At 45.9% G+C, this 21,505-nt stretch overlaps 1 protein-coding gene across 5 annotated transcripts in view; it reads left to right on the top strand.

Annotated features, from left to right (window-relative positions):
• Boc (BOC cell adhesion associated, oncogene regulated) overlaps positions 1-21,505 on the top strand; it is a 74,768-nt gene that overhangs the window by 10,727 nt on the left and 42,536 nt on the right. Inside the window, exon 1 of one of the 5 annotated variants that reach the window (XM_076942986.1) lies at positions 18,650-18,670. The exons of the other annotated variants lie outside the window; for them this stretch is intronic. The gene's annotated coding sequence lies outside the window, so the exon portion shown is untranslated. Of the gene's footprint in view, positions 1-18,649; positions 18,671-21,505 lie in introns of those variants that run through there. 5 annotated transcript variants of the gene reach the window in all.

Genomic DNA, 21,505 nt, shown 5'->3' with positions numbered 1-21,505 from the left:
AGCATCCAGGCAGGCAGGGCTCTGGAGAAGGAGCTGAGAGTTCCACATCTTGTTCCAAAGGGAACCAGAAAAAGACTATCTTCTAGGCATCTGGGAGGAAGATCTCCAAGCCCACCCCCAAAGTGACACACCTCTTCCAACAACGCCACACCTCCTCATAGCGCCATTCCCTGGCCCAAGCATATTTAAACTACCACACAGTGTATTATAGCACGTGATCTAAAGATGGCCTGTATGTACATATGAGAATTAAGCTAGATGCAAATACTACACACACTATTTTATGTGAAGGACTTGAACATCCACAGATTTGGGCTGATCTTTGGTAGATCCTAGGGCCAGTCCCGATATCAAAAGACAACTATAGCTATCCATAGACTCATACAGGCAATGCATTCTGGGATATGTGTATGTGGGAGCACGCAGAGGAGAGGTGCCGTAGTGTGCCTGTTTAAAAAGCCTGAAAGGGGCACACAAGACCACCGTACAGTGGCCACTTCTCTAGGCGGCAGGTTTCAGGAATGTTCATAGGTGAGCCATCTTTCCCTCCTGATGTCTCTCTGTCCTTCTTCACACATTTCAGCAGAGTTTATTGAACATCTACTTTTTGCACTGTACACCTGCCTGGGAGGTACAGAGAAGCTTTGTGGTGTATTAGTCAAATACAAGATGCCCTTGTGTCTTCATTACAAAATCACACAGACTCATCACTCCACTGCCTAAAAAGACTTCCTCTGCACCTGCTCTTTTCTCCATCCTTCCTTCAGGTGCCCAGTGATACTGATCCTGTCATTGTACGTACAGTTGCCCAGCAGGTAGCTGGGATCACCCAGGTGGGCCATCTTTCACATGTCAGTGTTGGCTCTCTCTCCTTGTACTTCACAAACATATCAAGCTGGGGAGGTAGATGCTGGCAAAGCAGGCTTTGGCTTGCTCCCACTTGACCTGTGGTTCCACAGTGTGGCCCCTTATCATCTTCCACTGGCCTTGCCTGGCTGTGGTGCTTCTGTCAGGAGCTAACTGTCTATGTTTGGGTTCCACATCTGGAAGTATCAGCTGGGCGGATCTTCCGGTCCCGGTTTGTAAACACACAGGCAGGAGGAGCACATGGGGCTGTTTGTTTTACTTAAGAGTGTGGAAGTGTAAGTCCCCCGGCAGGTAGTGCCTCTGTACACCAGCATCCGGTGGCAGACCACAGGACCCTCAGCCTCAGAAGTCATGCCTCCCAGCCCCACCCGGGTTTTAGTGGTGTCTGTGTTCAGCCCTTAGAGTGATGGGGCCTTGGGGCTTGTTTTGTGGTCATTAAAGTGGAAGCCCAACCAAGGCACAAAAGGATCCAAAGAATCAGAGAAACGTTTTCCTGCCAAAAAGTACTTGCTTCTCGGCAGCAGTGAAGACAGGGATTCCCGAGGAATTCAGGAGCAGAATTCCCAGTAATGAAGGTACTAAGCACTCACTGCAAAGGTCTGGGCTCTCTGGGGAACAGGCAATGGAAATGGATTTGACACTGGGAGCAGAAGGAAGGCGCTCCTCCAACTGCACTCTAGCCCTGGACCACATTTAAGGGAAAGAAAGGGCATGGGAACGAGACAAGTTTAAAGGCTGAGGAGGTAGACTCAGTAAAGAGAGTTCCAAGGCTGGGAACAAAAATTGAAATTTAGACCCCGGCTTCCATTCATGCTTGGACTCAACAGAGAACTGAAAGGAGGTGGTACCTTCTCACATTGAAAGATGCTAGCCAGACATGTCAGGTTCAGCACAGAGGAGGAGTAAAACTGATCAGATGGCCCCGGAAGTCAGTTTTCAGACAGGAAGTTCCATGCTGATGATCCAAATCCATGCACCTCTCCACTGTCTTTCTTCTTCCAGCTCAATCTCCAATCTGTAACCTGACTGGTGAATACTTTGGCCACCGGTGAATGGCTTTGGGCTGCCACTATGTTGTTCTGATTCTCATGAAATGCACACTGATGACATACTTGCCCCTGAGACTGTAGGAACGAATACAATGCAACGTGTGGACAACACTCTACAGTCAAGCTGCTCTTGCTATAATTGTACCCTCTGAGTGCAGCCTCCTGGTTTGTCTTTGGTGTCCGTAGCTTGTAAGGCTGTCACGCTGACTACTGACCATCCAGAAGTCCTTGCCCTTCCTCAGTTAGCCTGGGGAAGCAGAGGACAGAGGTCTGCTGGTACAGATGAATATGGGACCCATGTTCTTTACAGAATGCAGCCTCCAGTCCCCAGTCACCCTGTCCACACTCCTTTTCTCTTCTCCCAAGAGACTAGACAGTGAAAATCCTGAACAAGGACTTGGGGTAGCTTTGATAGTTATGCCAAGTGGTATGTGTCTAAGGGATTGCCTCTTCTGAGCCAAATAAAAAGAGGAAGATATGGTTATTTAATTTTTATCCTGATATTGGTAGGTTGGGGGTTTCTCAGAAAATCTAGTTATAAATATCCTATGCTGGCCCTTTTAGAAATTGCCTTTAGCCTAAGGCACAATGGGGCAGTACCAGACCTCTCTATGGTCCCCCTGTGGTCAGGCATGCAAGGAAGTACAGGGTGAGTCTTGCTTCATGTGGGGGTATTGGGGAAAAGAGAGCTCTGGTGTGGTCTGGGTCTTCTCCAATATGTTATCTCCAGAGCAATTGTGGAACTGGGGCTTAGCTCCCAGGTTTACTTCCCTACCCCCACTCCTCTCCAGAAAAAGCGAGCCTCCAGGGCAAGTGGAACAGGGAGGCTCCTTAATAATTAAGTCCTGCATGCTTTGAGAGTCAGGAAGTAAAAAGGACATGCGTAGCCAATTGAAACGGAATCCTAGGCAGGCAGAACTAATCTTTCCCACACTTGAAATTAACCAAATGCCTGTGCTAATGTCCCTGGAATGGGCGGGGGAAAAGCAGAGACCCCCTGATTTCTGTATTTCAGCCAAGAAGAAGCATGTGTCCCTGTGGGACTCGAGGTGGGGGTCTTAGACCTGGCTTCCTCTTATGGAGAATGCCACGCACTAAAACTCGTGACGCTCACTCCATAGTAACTTGGGGTTTCACACAGAGCCATGACCACTTATCCTCATGTCCCAGAAGACTTTCCACAGCACAGACTTTCCACAGACTTTCCACAGCACAGACATGTCACCGCAGTGGCCAGCAGAGCAGCCTTCCACTTGGTCAGATATTTATTGAGCACCATGAAGAGATCCTCACATCTCTTCAGAAGACCGTGTGACTCAGACTCCGAGCTATGTTAGTATTTTCGAGACCGTGACAAAATAACTGAGGTAATCACTTTAAAGGGAAGAAAGATGGGAGGGGTTATTTGGTTGTTGCTTTTTTGTTGGTTTTGTTTGTTTGCTTATAGTTTTCTGGGTTTTAGATCGTGATCAAATGTCTCCATCACTGGGGGCCTGTCATGAGACAGAGAACACCATGTTAGGGAGCACATTATGGGCGAACTCTACTCATTCATGGTAGCCAAGGGAAAAAGGAGGAGGGAAGAGATGTGGGTCTCAATATCCACTTTAGGGGAATGTGTCTAATGATCTAATGTCCTTCTATGAGGCCCCATCTTCCAAGGTTCCACCGCCTTCCAGTAGCTCCATGGACTGTCCACTACCCCTTTAACTAATGGACCAATGCAGGGCATGGAGGGTAGGATACAAGGCTAAACAGTTACTTAGATGGCCAGTGTTGTCATCATCATTATATCATTAATACTTGGAGCCTGGCATAATTTGGAGATTTTAAATAATCTGCCAAGAGCTCATATTTTGAAACATTGGACTGTTCAGAGAGTTTGGTTAATTGACAGTTGGAATTACATCAAACTAAAATAGCAAAGGAAACAGCCGACAAAATGAAGAGACAGCGTGCAGAATGGGAGGAAATTCTGCTACTGGTCATAGTAGCTAAGAGAGGGGATCAGCCTAGGTGCCTATTAACAGATGAATGGATAAAGGGATATGGAACACAGATAGGAGAGAGTATTACTGTAAAGAATAAAACCCTACCAGTTGCAGCAATAGCAAATGAAGGGCTGGCCTGCCTCTTGGCCTGAGAGATCCAGAAGGTTCCAAGGCTACACACCTCCTCTATCCAGACCTGAGAACCTGATGAAGCCAGCTTGACAGAGCTGTTTGTCTTAATGCACAGGACTTTGGGTGGATAGGAGCTTCTTGACGTTGGTAAAGGCTTGAGAGTATCTTATCATAGTTATCCTATTGTTATCATTGTTTTCTAATCTAAAACCCCAAACAAACATAAAGGCAGAAAAATAGTATCACAAACCCTAAGCACTTACAGCAGCAGTTCTCAACCTGTGGGTTGAGCAATCCTATCACTGGAGTTGAATATCAGATACCCTACATAGCAGATATCATTACATTATAATTCATAACAGTAGCAAATTTTCAGTTATAAAGTAGCAACAAAAATAATTTTGTGGTTGGGGCTCTTCATAACATAAGGAGCTGCATTAAAGAGTCTTAGCATTACAACGGTTGGGAGCCACTGACTTATGGGAGTATTTTACGTTTATTTTTCCCTCTACAGGTTTCATAACTGTCATCCGTGAAACTAATGAGCAATGGTCAGAAACATGAATGAGAACAAGTAGATTTCATTATGTGCCTCAAAGTCCTGGAGATGAGGCTCATGGAGGAGGAGATGGCTGCTGGACTTATGCAGAGCTTAATAGAGGCAGAGAGGGGTCTGACTGTCGGAGGGAGGAGGCAGCCCAAGCAGTGGGCGATTCGGATGGATATGCATTTGGACAAGGAGCCATCTTATGCAGATGTAGTCTCCTAGCTCACAGCCAGCGCCTGTGCTCATTTCTGCCTGAGCAGATACTTGCCCCCCTACTCCCTCCAGCCAGCTCCCGAGCTCCTTCTGGTGGGAAGCTCCTGGTAGCAGAGAGGTATCAGGCAATAAAGAAGCCTTGCCCACATCTGGTTACTATGCAAACAGATGAGCACTTCCTTCTTACAGAAGGGCAGCTCTTCACATGGTCATGCACACCTGCAATCCCAGTTCTCCCCAGAGGCAGAGGTAGGATGGTCAGCAATTCCTAACCATCCTAGGCTACAGAGCAAAACAAAAGCAAGAGCAAAACAGAAATCAGGAGAGCTTTTTGGAGGCATGTGTGTGTCTGCAGTTCTGTAGTTCTCTGAGTACCTGCTCTATTGTAGACTTGGTGTTTGACTCTCTGAATACTCTTCACCTGGAGTCAGTGATTATCCACGTGAAGGTTTTGTTTGTTTGTTTGTTTGTTTGTTTGTTTGTTCACATTTTACCCTGCTGACATGTACTATGCTCTGTGAGAGTGGGTCAGAGGTGAATGCTACAAGGCTTCTTATTCCAGGGAAGGCTGTGATTGGCTTATCGCCTCAGATCAGTGGTGGGGCCACTCAGGCTGAATTTGCCATTGGTTTGTGCTACTCTGTGTTGCTTGTGTCCCTTTTTCAGAAGCGGTCTCTTGCTTTCTAGCTTGAATGGCATCTTTGAAGGGCCCCGAATTTAACAGGTGTTCTCTGCTGAGTGACTTGAGAAACAATTCCAGGAGATGGTGTGATTCCTCGGGGTAGCTCTAAGCAGGGTACGTCCTCAGCTCTCCATGTTTTGGAGAAAGGGTAGATAATGGCAATAGAGAGGTTAGGCCATTATTCCAACTCTAGGGAACACTGAGTAGGAAGGATGAAGTCTCAAAGACACTTGTGGTTTCTGAGTCCCCAGATTTAAGCATCTGGCTTCAAGTCCTGGAAGAGATAAAGCAGAATCCTAAGGAGGAGGGTCCATCTCCTACCTCTTTTGTGGTATAGTCAGTCACAGGTAGCTTGCAAGCTGTCTGCACCCACCCAGAGCCATGTCACGTTCCAATACTGTTTTATTCGTTTTGGAATTGCTGAGAGAGGACGAGCAAGAAGCAGTGTTCTTCCAAGTGTTAGGGACAAGGATCTGCTTCCGGCATACAGCAAGACCACTCGGAGCTGCTCGGGCAGTTAAAGTCAATGCAATTGGGTGAGGAGAGACAGGCGAGGTCACACTTCCGAATTCTCCCCTCAGATCCGACCCTGACACCTACATAGCAGGCAGAGACTTCAGGAAGGGTGTGCTGGCTCCCGGAGCTCCTCCGGCCCTGACTTTCAGCAGCTGGCCTGCACCTCCCATCTCTGCTTACTTTTTCAGTTTAAAGTCCCTGCCTGATTCCTCCCTCCCATGCATGCATGATGTGTGCGTGTTTAAATTTTTAGTCTTGGCAGAAGTTAAGACACAAAATGGATTTGGAAGCAGATGAAACCAGTCTGGGTATAAGTTGGGCAGCAGGCAGCTTCATTCTTGGAGTGGGAGGGCCCAAGGCAGCAGGCCATGGACTCTAATGTGGGGGGTGGATGTTGCCTCCTCCTCTTCCTCCTCCTCCTCCTTCTCCTCCTCCTCTTCCTCCTCCTCCTCTTCCTCTTCCTCCTCTGTGGGGACCAGGAAGGCCTGGGGCTGAAGGCTGAGGCTCTTAACCCTTTGGGTTGTCAAACAGTGTTCCAGTGGTGCTCAAATCTTCTGTTCTTATCTGGTGTTTAGTGGAAGTGGGTCCCTCGGATTCACCTCCTTGGGATCTATGAACCCCTGGATTTCTCCTTTTTGCCTTCGTTAAGGGAATGTCTCTGCCTTCTTGGACTTTGTAGTACAAGCACTCAAATTTACAGATGCTTTGAAAACTGTTCTTTCCTACTAGCATCTTCCCATCTTCCCATCTTCCCATCTTCCCATCTTCCCATCTTCCCATCTTCCCATCTTCCCATCTTCCCATCTTCCCATATTCCCATATTCCCATATTCCTTGGTGCCAGGCCTCCATGCCCCCAGCAGTAAGCAGAGTCCCATTAGTGATTCAGGGACTAACTTGAGGGTCTCATCTTGATCCCCAGCAAAGGTGATTTTTGCAGTGATGGCATTTTCTTGGATCCTCCTCCTCCTCTTCCTCCTCCTCATCCTCCTCTTCCTCCTCCTCTTTCTCCTTCTGGATATTTATTTCTTTGACATGAAAAGGAATGAGGATTTGATCTGGGGGAAACTGATAACAGCAGCACAAGCTTGAGGCCCTGAGTTTGATGCTCAGAACCCTGGTAACAATGCCAGGCCTGGTGGTGTGTGTGCTTGCAAGCTTGCCTGCTTTTCTGTTTAGGCTAAATTGGTGAGCTCTAGGCTGGTGCAAGACCCTGATTGTCTTAGCAGGAGGTGGTATTTAAGGATGACAGAAGGTTGTTCTCTGGTCTCCACATGGACACATGTCCCCAAACACACATGTTCTTTCATAAAGAAATTCAACTAGGGACTGGAAGGCTCGGTGATTCAGTGGTTAAGAGACTTCCTCTTCCACAGAACCAGAGTCCCCTTCCAACCCACATGTCAAGTGGTCCTCAACCAACCTCCTGCGATCCCAGCTCCAGGGGACCCAGCACCTTCTTCTGGCCTCTACTGGCACACACACACATGTGCATGGACACACATACACATAAAAGTAAAATACATAAACAAGTCAATATGCGCGGTGAGGAAATTAACTTCAGTTTTAAAATTGTTAAAACTTTCCTTAAAACAGTATAGTAAGGTCTTTGCGCAAAATGCCTTATTCTGGGCATTGCGTCTCATGCCAGCAGCTTTGCTTGACGTCATTCTCTCCAAAACGACACGGCCGTCTGTGTCAGAGACATCTGCACAGGATCCTCAAAGCCGGTGGAACAGTGCAATGGGCAGAGTATGAAAACCTGACACTTATTCTCTTCCCATTTCCGATCTTTGCCTGAGGTGCTGCCTGGTATTACTGTGTTTTAGCTCCCCCAGAGGATTGGCTGGGAATCCTCCACCTGAGGACTTAGCATCTCCAAATCTCACCTGTAACATGGGGCTGAGAAGACTGCTGGTGCCCGGAATTGTTTAGAGGTCAAACAAGGTCACATGCATATTTGAGATGGTTGCCTTATTTATCAGCTCAACCAATGGTTAAATAATTGTCTTGGTTGTGTGTTAAGATTGGTGATTTCTTTTCAACCTAAATATGTGCCTTAATCATAACACTGCTTACCATGAAAACCTGGTTTATAATTATATACCCACTAAATCTCAGTGACAGTTACAAATCAGTAGGAAATTGGTGATTTGCAGCAAAAAGGCAGCAGCTTGCTTTATTTTTGGAAACAGCGTCTCTCATAGCCCAGAGAGGCCTTGAATTCCCCGTGTAGGTAAAAATGGCCTTGATCTTATGACCTTCCTGCCCCTGTCAGTTTATCAAATTACTATATATATATTGCATATATCTAACACACTTTCCCAAATACTATATCTTTTAATAATCAGAAAGCCTAAGTTTTAATTTCTATTGTATACAAAATGTGAATGCATACACTGATGTAGGCATCTCAGATACATTATGTAACCAGCGGTGGTTGGTGGGAGACTGTAGCAGTTTTAACGGGAGTCATATACGCCTTTGTATAATTATGCAAATAAGTGAGCTAACTTGGTAATATGAGTTTTGTTTTAGATTGTATGTACCATTTTGAAGCATTAATAGCATTAAAAATATCAGACATTAAAATGCAGGGTTTATTGAGGGAGGGGTGGGTCATGTTGCTTAAGCTATTAGCTGCATGCTTGCATGTAGTAATGTGGGTCCAACTTAGGGCTTCATGCATGCCAGCCACACATTCTGCCAAACAATCAATGTTCTTAGGCCAAAGCACATTCACAAAACAGTTTCAGCAAAGTATACATGCTATATTTTATACAACTTGCTAAAGAAAGCAAAGTTGTTAGAAAGAGGGGTCTCTAAAGGTCACTGATGAAACTAGTAAGCCCATTTTCCCGTTTTGCAAAGTCCATGTCTGTGTAGTGAGAAAGCAGCAAAATCCTGTAGTCTGGGAAGATGATGCTTACAGACAGGTTATGAGGACCTGACCTTCGAACCCAGCACAGCAAACCATGATTTGACAGTGAGACAAACATCCTCTGGGGGTCCAAGGGATTATTGGGAAATGAGGCCAGCGGGTGTACAGGAAAATGCAAGCTTAATGATGTCACCGTAGTAGCTTGGGATAGGCTTTTTATTTTATTTTATTTTATTTTTTAGTTTTTCGATTTGTCTTTTTAATGATGAAAGTGATAATACAAACCGACCTTAACAATTTCTGGTGTTTTAAGTGAAAAGTACAAATCTCCTAATCTTCTGACATAATTGATATTAAAATATTCTCCTGACGCTTTTTTCTATGACACCCCAAACAACTACATGCCACATATTCAAATTTTTTTTTTTTTTGCTTTAATTTCAAAACTGAATCTCCAAGAACCTCTTAAATTAGATCAGCATGTCCAAAAGTGTGTTTGGCAATAATCCTCATCACTAATGGTATTCTAAGAAAAAAAAATGGCACTCTCAGATAATCCCCAGGCAAGGGGTCATGTCAGTCCAAGGTTGTGGTTACAGGACTCAGAGCCTACTCTATCTTGGTGATTCATGCTGTGTAACAGAAAATTAAAGGTTCTGAAAGGTCTGCAGCAAAGAAAAGTCTGACTGGATTTTCATGCTTAGCATTTCTCTAAATTATTTGTGGTGTGAGTCTGGAACATCTTTTATCGTTTGGTAGGGTTTTGGAATGTCTTAGGCAGTACTCACCAACCTCCATCCCATCACCATCCTCCACTACCCACTGTAACCTTGTGACCCAGGGAGGAAACCAGTTCATCTGTCTGTGTAATTAACAAATAGCCACTGTGCCCCTGTCAGGAGCCATGGACTGTGGTGGCTGCTGGTGTCTGACAACAGGCAAGATGGCAGGGTGTCTGCCTCCAGGACTTACATAGTTGCAGCAACATGTATTGTATCACAGTGCTTGCTGTCCTGTCCTGTACCTGGGAATGGCAGACCCTCTGCAGGGAATCCTCCTTGAGGTGGTGGGAGCCTGGGAGTTGGAGACTAGAATAGCCTGCCCGCTCTGCTTGTCCCATCACCACCTGGCTGTAGTTCCTCACACTTGCTCCTGCATAAACAGTGGCCCCTGGGCCAGCTGCAAGACTCCATGTGTTTGTTTACCCTGTATGTGCCAGCCTTGCACTAAGGCCTCAGTGCTTCACGAGTTGGAGAGAGCTGGCCAGTGTGAGGTGAGGGCTTCCAGCAGAAGGCAGGGACTGACTTACTGACAGATGGACTGCAGCCTGCTTCACGTTCCCACAGTGGTATTTATTTAAATTGTAGGCGTTTTAAAAGAGCTTGGTAATTGAGAAAGGAAAGGATGGAGGTGGGACAAGGGACTCCATGTGTAAGCTTTCGGGGTCAGGGAGGTGCTGAAGAAAGTGAGTTTGAATAAGGTCAGATGGGCAAGTAAACTGTCATGATCCAGAAGCATAGCTACCAGCTAGAGCTGCAGCTCTGCTCAGTGTGTGTGTGTCTGTGTGTGTATGTGTATCTATGTCTGTGTGTATCTATGTATGTGTATGTGTGTGTGTGTCTGTGTGCGTGTTTGTCTGTGTATATGTGTGCATGTCTGTGTGCCTATGTGTGTATGTGTGCTTGTGTATATGTCTATGTGTATCTGTGTCAAGGTGTCTGTGTGTCTCTGTCTGTGTGTGTATATGTGTATCTGTGTCTGTGTCTAGGTGTCTGTGTGTGTGTCTGTGTATGTGTGTGTACATATGTGTATCTGTGTGTCTGTGTATGTCTGTGCGTGTGTCTGCGTATATGTGCGTGTGTGTTTGTGTATGTATGCGTGTCTTTGTCTATGTGTGTATCTATGTATGTGTGCATATGAGTGTCTGTGTCTGTGTGTCTATGTGTGCTTGTGTATCTGTGTGTGCGTGTGTGTGTTTGTGTGTGTATATCTGTGTATGTCTGTTGTCTGTATGCATGTGTGTCTGTGTGTGCTTGTATGGTGTGTGTGTGTGTCTTTGAGGCAGATGGTGCACATAATTAGAATATTGGAAACAGGTGGGAAGACGCCAGTGAAAATAATCAAATTGTAACTTTAAGTCACTGTTCATTATTGACTTTGTATTTCCTTTATTCAAGAAGCTTTACTAGTACAATCTGTATTTCCTACCCCATCTCAGTATGACACAGATTTGTAGGTCTCCAAACCGGTTCCGAGGGAGAGGTACACCATCCCTGGCTCAGTGTGCTTTTAAGATTTGGTGCCTTCATAGCTTGGCCAGTTCACCCTTAGACTTAGTTCTTCATTTGATTCCCTCAGATGTCCTCCAGGCATGCAGAAACTTGTGAGAATTGGAGTGAGAGGGTTGGGGCTGCTTTTGCCTGGCACTTGCCTAACTCAGTCCCAGAATCACACAGGACTGATCTTTCTTCACTCTAGGTCACAGAACCTGAGAGCTTTTCCAGTCACATGAAAGGTCTCTGTGTGAGCCTTATGCTTTGGTTCTTAATCATTGTGAGGGAAGGACAGCAAAAATGACATAAGTCATTATTGGCTAATTCAACAGGTGTTTTCTACATACCTAGATATATGTGTTATGGCTACAGATGCCCTTGTGGGTAAGAGCATCACCATTGTGGAGCCTTTGTTTTAGCAGGCAGGAGAATATAAAGAATTAAAGAATTAATTGTGAAGGCTTTCATGGGAAAGAAGAGCCAAGCATCCAGCCGTGGCTGGAGGATACCTCACATGCCTATATAGAACGAAAACAAGCTTCCTCAAGTCCCTACAGCCTTTTGGTCCTCTCCCACGGTCCTCCCACACGTCCTCTCTCACAAGCCCACTCCACCCAGCCCAAGCTTGCTGGGAACAGTGGGAAGGCTTGGGTACACTATCTGACTTCATCTCTGGAAAGGGGCCACAGGGACCCAAACGCCTAGGTGGACGAATGCTGCCTTCATCATTCCCTTATCTTGTGCTAGCAGAGAAGCCCTCTGTTGGGAGTTTACCAGATCTGAAATGCACAGACCCGTGCTTGGGCCTAGGAGAGGCTGGGATATGAGATTTGCACAGCTTAGCAGACGTTGTCTTAGAGCATGCGTCCTGTGTGTCAAGGAAGCAAACCAGCTGTGTATGTGATAAAAGTGAGACCCGGGAGACCTTGCCACACTGATTTCTGTTGGGTCCTAGACTTTGTCCTGGGACCATCAGACTTTGACTTTCTTGGGACTGGGTAAGAGATGAATATGGATGATAGAAGGAAAGTTTCTTTTGGGCTTTATAAAAAGGGCTATATTTGAGAGCTGACTTTCTAAACTCTGGCACATCAATGTGTGCCTAAACACACATGCACGCAGACAGTAGTAACATGTGTTCACATTTTTTTCACCATCCCTCTGATGCCTGCACTTAGTGATTAGTGAAATCAGTCTATCACGCAACTCAACTTTCTTGAGACCATTCATGCTGGATTTTAACTTGGGTCTAACCAAAAGATGTCAGAGAAGCTGGCCTTGGTTTTAGCCCTCTGGACAGTGCATGCAGCTTCCTGTAGGTTGACTGAACTATACTCAGTCCATCCCCAGGGCCCTACTGTTCTCTAGGGGGAGTGACTTTTGGTTAACAGCAGTGGATCTATCTCCTCTCCTTAGTGTCATCACTAAACAGGATGGATGCCCTTGGTTTTCTTACTCCACTTTTGGTCTGAGTCCCGTTGTCCTTCTGTGTGGTTTGGAGGAAGCACCTTCCCCAGGTCTTACATATGGCTGACTACTAGTATGATCCTAGGAGAATTTCCTTTGATAATAGCACCCTGTTTTCAGGGCCCCTTGTTTTCATTGGAAACTTCCAAGTAGGCACTGTGTTGGACTTGTGTCTGAGCCTAAGTGTGACAGTGGGGTTTATGCTTAATGCATTGATTCCTTTTCCCTGAGAGACAGGACTTCAAGATTTCAAGGTTTGATTTCACCTTTTTTTTTTTTTTTTTTTTTTTTAAATCTATCTATCCAGGCTGTAGAATACTAGCTTTTTCTCTGCTGTTGTATCCACTCTAAGCATCAGGAGATTTAGAAGTACATATACCTGTTCCCTCTCCAGCGACTACAGTGTTTGAATTGACTCAGTGATGGGTTGTAGGGGATAGGTCTGGCCACCCCAATATTTAGAAACACGTAGATGGGAAAGATTAAGTATTTTCCTTTTGTGACAGCGTGCCTTTTCCTGTGGCTTGTGTGCATTCCCTAAGTGAGCTCAGGGGCAAGAGCCTTTCTGGAGCTGGGAGTACATACTGGAGAACAGCTCTGGTTATGTTTTCCCCTCTGTAAACACTAACTCAGAATTTCTGGTGCCAAATAACCTGCTGTTGGGTGGGGATATCTCTCCCATTCTCTCTGAACAAGTAGAGACACTCTATGGAGAAATTATGATCATTAATGTCATTATCATCATCAAGAGTGCAGAAAGGGCATATGCGGAAGGGGGGAGGTTATTAGCTTATGTTAGAGTGGATGTTGATGAGACCTGGGTGGAGACTGAACGCTAGAAACTGATGAGAACTTGTCCAGGGATTCTCCCCTCTCTTCTTTACACACACACACACACACACACACACACACACACACACTTACATACTCATGCATGCTCAGGCACATGCAGAGAGAGAGAGAGAGAGAGAGAGAGAGAGAGAGAGAGAGAGAGAGAGAGAGAGAGAGAAACAGACAGACAGACAGCTAGCCAGCTTTTGGGACATTCTGTAAATCATATAAAATGTATTGCTGTTTGCATACCATTCCTTGACCTTCAGATGCACACGTGAATGTCAGGCATGGCATCCCTTGCATAGCTGTATACAGTCCACAAAGGAAGAGCAAAGGCCACACATTCTATGTGTCTGGAGCTGTGGAAAACACAACACATCTTTGGTCTGAAATGACATTAGTTGAAAGGCCCACCAGGTGACAATGCCAGTGCATGAAATCAGCTCCCCAGTGACTGACTTCAGCAGAAAGGTCATGACCCCTGCTCTCCAAATGGACTGTGTGACTGTTGTACCAGGCAGCTTCTGCACATTATCTCATTAATGGTTTTTAGGAGCCCATCAAAGTACTCAGTCTCATTTTCACAGTGGGTAATCCAAGGCGCGAAGAGATTAAATAACTTAAGGTTATCTTATAGGGAACTTTCCAAGGCAGGAACAGTAATGCCCATACCTGATCCTCACGTGGAACATTCTTTAGTGCTTGACTCTAAGTTCCAACATTGTCACAAGTAGAGGAGTTTGTGTCTGCGATACAAATTTAAGATGAGTCCTAAAGTCCTTATGCTATAAGCTATGATGAAGGGTTTGGATAAGGCGTTCATTTGGGGACAGCAGCATCCCTGGGTTCGGAAGATGAAAGCAGTCATGGGTATGAAGCACCGGGTACTGGGCTGAGTACATCCTGGGATCTCAGTTCATTTAGTTGACTCTCCCAGGCCAGGTCTCTGTTCTAATCTGTCTTCCCCTCCCCATGCTCTTTTCTTGAACTCCTCAGGCCTGGACCTGTCCTTCTCTTTCTGACTCAACAGCTTCCCCCCCCCCCCCCCGCCCCTTCTAACTTCCCTCCCTGCCAGCCTCTTTCAGCTTGAAGTGAGGGCTCACTTACAGTATCATAGGCAGGTACTATCCTGGATCTGAGTACTGCAGCAAGCCTGAAGAGATGTGAAGGGCAGTAGCTGAAGCTCATTGACGGGTACAAGCCCCAGGAGAATCTGCTTCGGTGCTGCCTCGTTCATAGGAGCATGCGGGCTTCATGGCACTCAGCTGGGGCCACACTGGTTGGGACCTTTTGATTTTTTTTTTTTTTTTTTTTGACTCCTCAGTCCCGAAATCATCCCTTTCCATATTCTTCTTCCACCTCTAACTCCTACCTGGACCAAACCATTCCATTCAGCAAACATTGAGTTTGGCCATGGGAAGTGCCAGGAAATACTAAGATGCATTTGTACACACTGGCCTCAAGGATTTTGTAGTCTACATCAGGGGCTATATTATAGACACACTCATCCAAACTTACAAATCACCACGGCGTGTATCAGGTGCAAAGCGTGCCAGAAGATAGCATGAAGGACAGTTGAAAGGAGGGTTTATGAAGGAAGAGGTGCTCGAGGGTGGGTTGTTCCTCCGGGATGAAGTGAAAGGAAGAAGAGGGTTCAGGTAGAAGGATCAGAAGGTGAAACACAATTTGCTGAGATTAGAGCGAGTGGGAGGAAGTCACGGGGAAGGTTGACTGCAGGCCAAGAGTAAAGACCCTGGGTGGCTGTGTGCAGCCTTTGAACCTCAGCTAATCGCTCCCAATTGGGAAGCTATCAAAGTGGCTGTGCTCACCCATTTCCTCTTTCCTTTCTTTCTTTTTGAAACTGAACTCAAAGGGTTAAAAACATCTCTCCTAATTCTTCATATTCAAGTCACTTGATTTCCTACGCGCCATCCCCGCCTCACCCAGATGCTCACTTTCCTTTTATAAATTCGGCTCTACATTATTTTCTCCTCTTAAGAACAATTATCTTCATGTGGCTACTTGATCTTTGTAATTATTCTATTAATTGCTAAATCCACACCAAAATCGCCTGAGTTATTAAGCCTCAGCTCCTTACAAGAAGCTTCAGAAGAATAAGAAGGACCAAGGCTTCAAGCCCCTGACTCTGAGGTTTACTTTGTGTGTGTGATCATGGACAAGATATTTAATCAGCACCAAATAAATCCTCACCACGTTGGTCACACACGCACCTCACAAGACATTGTGGAGCGTCAAAGGAACCTAATTATGGGTGCTAGAAGACACTTGTGTATTGAACAGTAGCTGCTCTGTTACTGTAATCTTTGGGTTTGCTTTTGGAGATAGAGTCTCACTCTCCAGCTCTGGCTGTCCCAGAACTCACTGTGTAGATTAGATTGTCCTCAAACTCACACAGATCTGCCTGACTCTGCCTCCCAAGAGGACATCAGAGGAGTGCACCACCATCCAAGGCTGGTACTGTAATCTTTACCTGTTTGGTTCAGCTTGATAGTCTAGAAGGTGAGGGGAAGACAGTGCAAAGAGTTGTGGTAGCATGTGCTTGTAATCTCAGCACCCAAGAGGCTGAGGCAGGAGGACCACTTGGTTGGAACCAGCTTTGACTGTATAATGAAATGCTGGTTAACAAAGAAAAGATGCTGAGAAGAAGGAACCAGGGACCATTCCAATGCAGCGACCAGATGTCAATACAGATAAGCACCCTGTATTGAAATGATAAGCAGCCTTGTTAAAATTATTTTTCACGTGCATTTTTAATACCAGAAATAATAAATAAATAAATAAATAAATAACTTCCAACTTGATTGTGTTGAGAAGCATAGTAAAGTAGCTCACTGGGAGATCAGTAGAGCACACTCTCCCCTCCTGCCTTTCACCCCCCACCCCTTTATGTCCAGGAGCTTTGGGCTATTGTAGTGGATTCACCCATGCCAAGGACCGCCCACTCCCTAAGGGAGAAGATCTGTTGGGCCTTGACAATTCAGGGCTATTACCACCACCTGGCCAGAGGAGGAAGTGGACCAACCAGGGCCGACTGGTGGGCCTCCTTGCTCAGCAAGGAATTCATTATTAAGGGGCCTCTGACCTTTCCCCACCTGAATCTTTCATGGGAACTGTGAAGGGCTTGGCACCTTGGAGAAGTGGTGCCTTTGGTTTTAATGAGTATAGTTGACCCTGAGATGGACAGGAGTTAGCGGAAAGGAATGATGGGGTTACATAGGCAGGGTGTCAGAGTAAATCCTAAATCCTACCGACTCACCCGCCCGTCCTGTCCTGTCCTTCCTGTGTGCAGCCTCAGGCTTAGGTAACATGTGCTCTCCTGTACTGCGCCTCTTCCCTGCCCTCCACCCCCTGCACCCCCCCCCCCCACGCCCCCATCATCCTCTTCCTCACTCCTAACCTTAGGTCCAGCCTTTCCAGCAGCCCAGGACTCTCCACATTAGAGCTCTTTGGGGACCAGGCTTTTTTTTTTTTTTTTTTTTTTTTTTTTTTTTTTTTTTTTTTTTTTTTTTAAAGGAAGAAAAAGGGAAGAAATCCAGAAAGAAAGAGAGAAACAGAAGAATGAAAGCAGCGAAGGGGCATCGGCGCCTTGAGCTACCTCACTGCATCACAATGAATATGGACTCTATTAAGCTCCGTTCTGCCTGTTAGTGTCTCCCGGGGCAACACAGCCCCCATATGGCAAGCATGCAGCAGATTAGGGTAGGCCCCCGGGCCGCATGGAAGGCCAGGGGCTTGACTGGCAGTTGAAGCCCCCCTTCCTTCCCCCGTTTCTCCTCACACTTGACACTGCCTGTGTTTATCTAAAGCAAGGAGGGTGGGGGGGAGTTGGAAGGTTTTTTGTCCCGGCTCTGAGAGAAGGGGAGGAGGCTGGAGCAGTGTGGGGAGAGAGGTAGGAGTGTGGAGGTGGGGCTGTAAGGAGTGGGGCTAGAGGGAAGGCTTCATAAATATTCAGAAGGAGCGCTGAATGGAGAGAGAGAAATAAAGCAGATGGAATTCCTGTTAAAGAACGCACAATCACCCTGTTTTGAGCCCTCCAAAAACAAAAAGAGAGAAAGAAAAAGTAAGAGAAAAGAAAAGCGAACAGCCTCCTAGGAGGATAGGAGTTCTTATCCAATTAGCAGGGTTGTCAAATGGAATTTATGTGGAATAAGGGTGAGGGAACTAAAATGGGAGTGTGGAAGGAAAAAAGGTGGTTTTCCTTCACTCGTTCTGAGTCTAGCGAGAGAAAGCAGTGACTGTCTACACACACACACACACACACACACACACACACACACACACAGAGAGAGAGAGAGACCCTGTGAGCTTAGTGTTCTCTCTCTCTCTCTCTCTCTCTCTCTCTCTCTCTCTCTCTCTCTCTCTCTCTCTCTCTCTCTCTTTCTCTCCCTGGAATTCTCCCTAGGCAGTCCCTGGTGCTTTTGCCTTGAAGGTAAGGGTTTCCCACCTGCCTGAGGGGGAAACACCCCCCTCCCCCAAGTTAAGGTTGGTTGTAATGGATTCAGAACGTGGAGCCCAGATGTCACAGGTTATGAATTCCCTCTGTCTTTGTGTTCACTTCAGGCTGTTTCCCTGGTCTTCACAGCATGGCTCTGTTCCAGCATCCCATCTGTCACCTTTTATGTTTAGTCTCCAAAGAGGGATACCAGCTCCCGAAGGTGACTCTGAACAATTCTACTGTGGCCCCCAAAAGAAAGTAGCAATTTCCTCAGCATGTATTCCTGTCTAAAATAGAAGAAGTGCGTGAGTTGGCCACTAATATTTGATCCAGAAACTGATCGTGATGCCTCCGACTGGCTGAACAGTGTCATAGTCTCACAGTATCCAAGATATCTCTTGGGTAGACAGGCTTGGGGGGGGGGGGGACCTAAACCACTCATTCATTCTCTCCTCAGCTTTCTTGTTCTCTCTTAAGTGGATTTTCAGATTATATTATTTAGTTTTAATTAAATTAACTCTCACAAAAGAGCAAGTGGCTTAAAGAGATGGCTGCAAAGAAGCCATGTTGAAGAGAGACCTGATAATCTGCTGCATGCAAACAGAGGGAAACCAGCGGAGCTGACCCTTCTATGGCCACTGGAGGAGGGGAAAGCTTTGGCAATGGAATCGCGTCTGATGCGAAGTCAACAAAATAATTAGTGTCCGTGCACTGAAAGAGATTACAGCAGTGCTCCTACCCACAAACCGGCCTGTGTCTGAAGGTATTAGCTAATGATTATAAATTGGTCAGGATTAAGGAGTCATTCAAATAAGATTAGACTTTTACCTACTTAACTTGTTTTTAGTTCTTTCCTATATGTATTTTACTGATGAGAGAGGCATGTGTTAGGATCGTTACTCACAATCTCACAAGGGAATACACTGGGAAATGGTGGGAGACCACACTATTGCAGAAAAGGCTTTCCGATGCCTGATTCCTTGGTGTGGCAGCCTGTACGTGGAATGCCCCCCACCTGCTCAGCTTCATCTTTTGATGTAGACCTCCTCCTCTCCCTTCTGTGGACACCGCCGCCACCCCCATACCCCCACTTGGGCTCAATCCAAGCGCCACCACATCCAGAAAGCTCTTCCTGAAAATATTTTTCTCTATCACTGACCCCATCGTGACTGACTGACTCCATTAGGAGCCAGGCTTTGAGGATAAAGGTTAAGGTTGGCCCATGAGACTATTTCCAGACCTTGAGTGGTTTGGAGCAAGGGTGGTTTCTTTCTTCTAATATCACAGGTTGAGCTGCTTTCTTCCATCTTGTAGCTGTGTGCTCTGAAACATGTGACTTACAGTCACCACACCCGGAGAGACAGGCCTGGCTCTCTAGCTCATCACTAGCTTAGCCCAGAAGTAGCATATGGCATCTTTACATTTTTATTGGCCATTGCTAGTCCCATGACCTTCAACTAGCTGCAGAGGAGTATATTACCTGGGTACTAGTAAATTTCTATCCCACGTTTGGCTATAGGTTTCTAAGAACTGAAACCACATGTTACTGTTAACAGTGTCTCTGTACTGTGTATATGTGGTAGATTATAGCAATGTTTTTCCCCAGTATAAATCATATCTCACACACTGAGAGTAGGTGACAGTTGCACCTCAGGGGCTGCTGGTCATCCAGGATAGCTTATAAGGGGTTTTCAGGCTGGGAAGAGATGCCTGCCCCCCAAAAAAGATGGCATTTGAAGAACAAATCTAAGGTTGTTCTCTAGCTTCTACATACATATGAACACACATGCACACACAACCACACACGCAGATGTGCTCCATTAATACACAAAAGGGAAATGAAAATGAAGGGAGGGTGGGAGAGAGAAAGAGGGATGGAAAGGAAGACCAGAGAACTCTAGGTAGATGTTTCAGATCTTAACCTAGAACAGTCCTGGCCAGTGGAGCTGTCACCAGCCCTAGATGTGACTTACACTTGTGATCCTGAAAGCAAACCTGAAGTCTAGATTTGTTGTTAATTACCCAAGTCTCAAAGCTTGATGGGAGGCCAGTTGTTCCCTGCTGTTTAGGATAATACACACTTGAGCATTCCCATCATCCTACAGTTTGTATTATAGAGGGTTTGAGAGGTGAGCGTTAGATTATTATAGATTCGTATGTTTATGATAAGAATGATGAATATTACCTTATAGAAAGTTGCAGTGGTGTTAGAGAGATGGCTCCTTCCCTGATGTGCTTGTCACACAAGCAAGAAGACCTGAGTCTAGATCTCCAGAACCCATGTACAAAAGCTGGGCTTGGGGAGGGGGTACACTCCTGTAACCCTGGCACTGAGGAAATAGGTGGAACCCTAAAACTCACTGACCCGTCAGCCTAGTGGATTCGAAGAGCTTCTTGTTCACTGAGAGACCCTGTTTTAAAAACAGGAAAGATGGAGAGTGACAAAGCTGATGGCATCCTCTGGCCTCTACCTACACACATGGGCACACACTTGTAAGATGTACATACATCAAATATACAGACGACACACACACACACACACACACACACACACACACGCACACCCTGTTACTGAGACAGATGCTGAGACAGGCAACATTATCTTTATTCTTAAGGAACTACGTTCAGAGACCGTTCTGAAATCCTGTAGGGGCTGGTGCCAAATACTGGAGTGCGATTCAGAGGCACAACTTGTTGCCCTAGTCTCCTGGCTTAATTAATTGGGAAAGCCAGTTGCCTGGAAACACACTAGATGTTATCCTAAACCATATTGCATTTTTCTTGAGGTCCTTCCAATTTTAAAATGTTTCCTTTTAATTAGGTCTGTGGGTAAAGCACAACGTTTTAAGTAAAAATAAACATTTTTTTTTTACCATGTATTTTCAAGGGTGTATACACCCTTGAATATACGTGGTGTCTTGGTAGCCTTTTAGAAATTCCTTCTCCTAAATCTCTCTAAACCCTTATCTTCACCCTTCTGAGAAGTAAATGCTTGTGATTTCCTAATGCCTCCTTCAGTGTGATGTTTTGTATAAAAGTCCTGCTCTTTTAAGACCTGGGTCTACCAACACTGCAGTCACCTACTTCTTGTCTCCAGCCAGGGGACAAGAGACTTAACTCTGCTTTCACAGAGCACCGGGAAAGGGGATCTTACTCCACGAAGCTGGAAGCCTGTCACAACATGCACCCGGGCAGATACACTTAATTGTCTAGCCTTTCTCAGCCAGCGGAACAAAAGGCTCTGTCAGATCTCTTTCTTGCCAGTCAACTGTTCCTGAGGAGTCTCCTATGTCTGCTTGATTACCCTTTCCTGTCATTGGTGCAGGCCCTGCAGAGGACGCACTTCTTAGCCTGTGAGGCAGAATGAGAGAGGGACCATGTGGAAGTTCACTCTCTTCCATGGGCTCAACCAGCCTTGTGAGGAGGAGTGGAAGAGGCTGCCTCCTATGATAGGCTCGCGGTTGTTTGTAATTTTCTCAAAACATTAAAAATAAATAAATATCTGACGGCCACAATTCCTCATGCGTGGCCTCAACCCCAGAAAGGTGTATTTTTCTGTTGATTTTACACAGCCTCAGAAATGGCTGCTGGGAGGCCA

The sequence above is a fragment of the Arvicanthis niloticus genome, chromosome 12 (genome assembly GCF_011762505.2).
Source record: "Arvicanthis niloticus isolate mArvNil1 chromosome 12, mArvNil1.pat.X, whole genome shotgun sequence".
NCBI lineage: Eukaryota > Metazoa > Chordata > Mammalia > Rodentia > Muridae > Arvicanthis > Arvicanthis niloticus.
The sequence above is the reverse complement of the archived record's forward strand: the minus strand, read 5'-3'. Positions and strand labels throughout refer to the sequence as shown.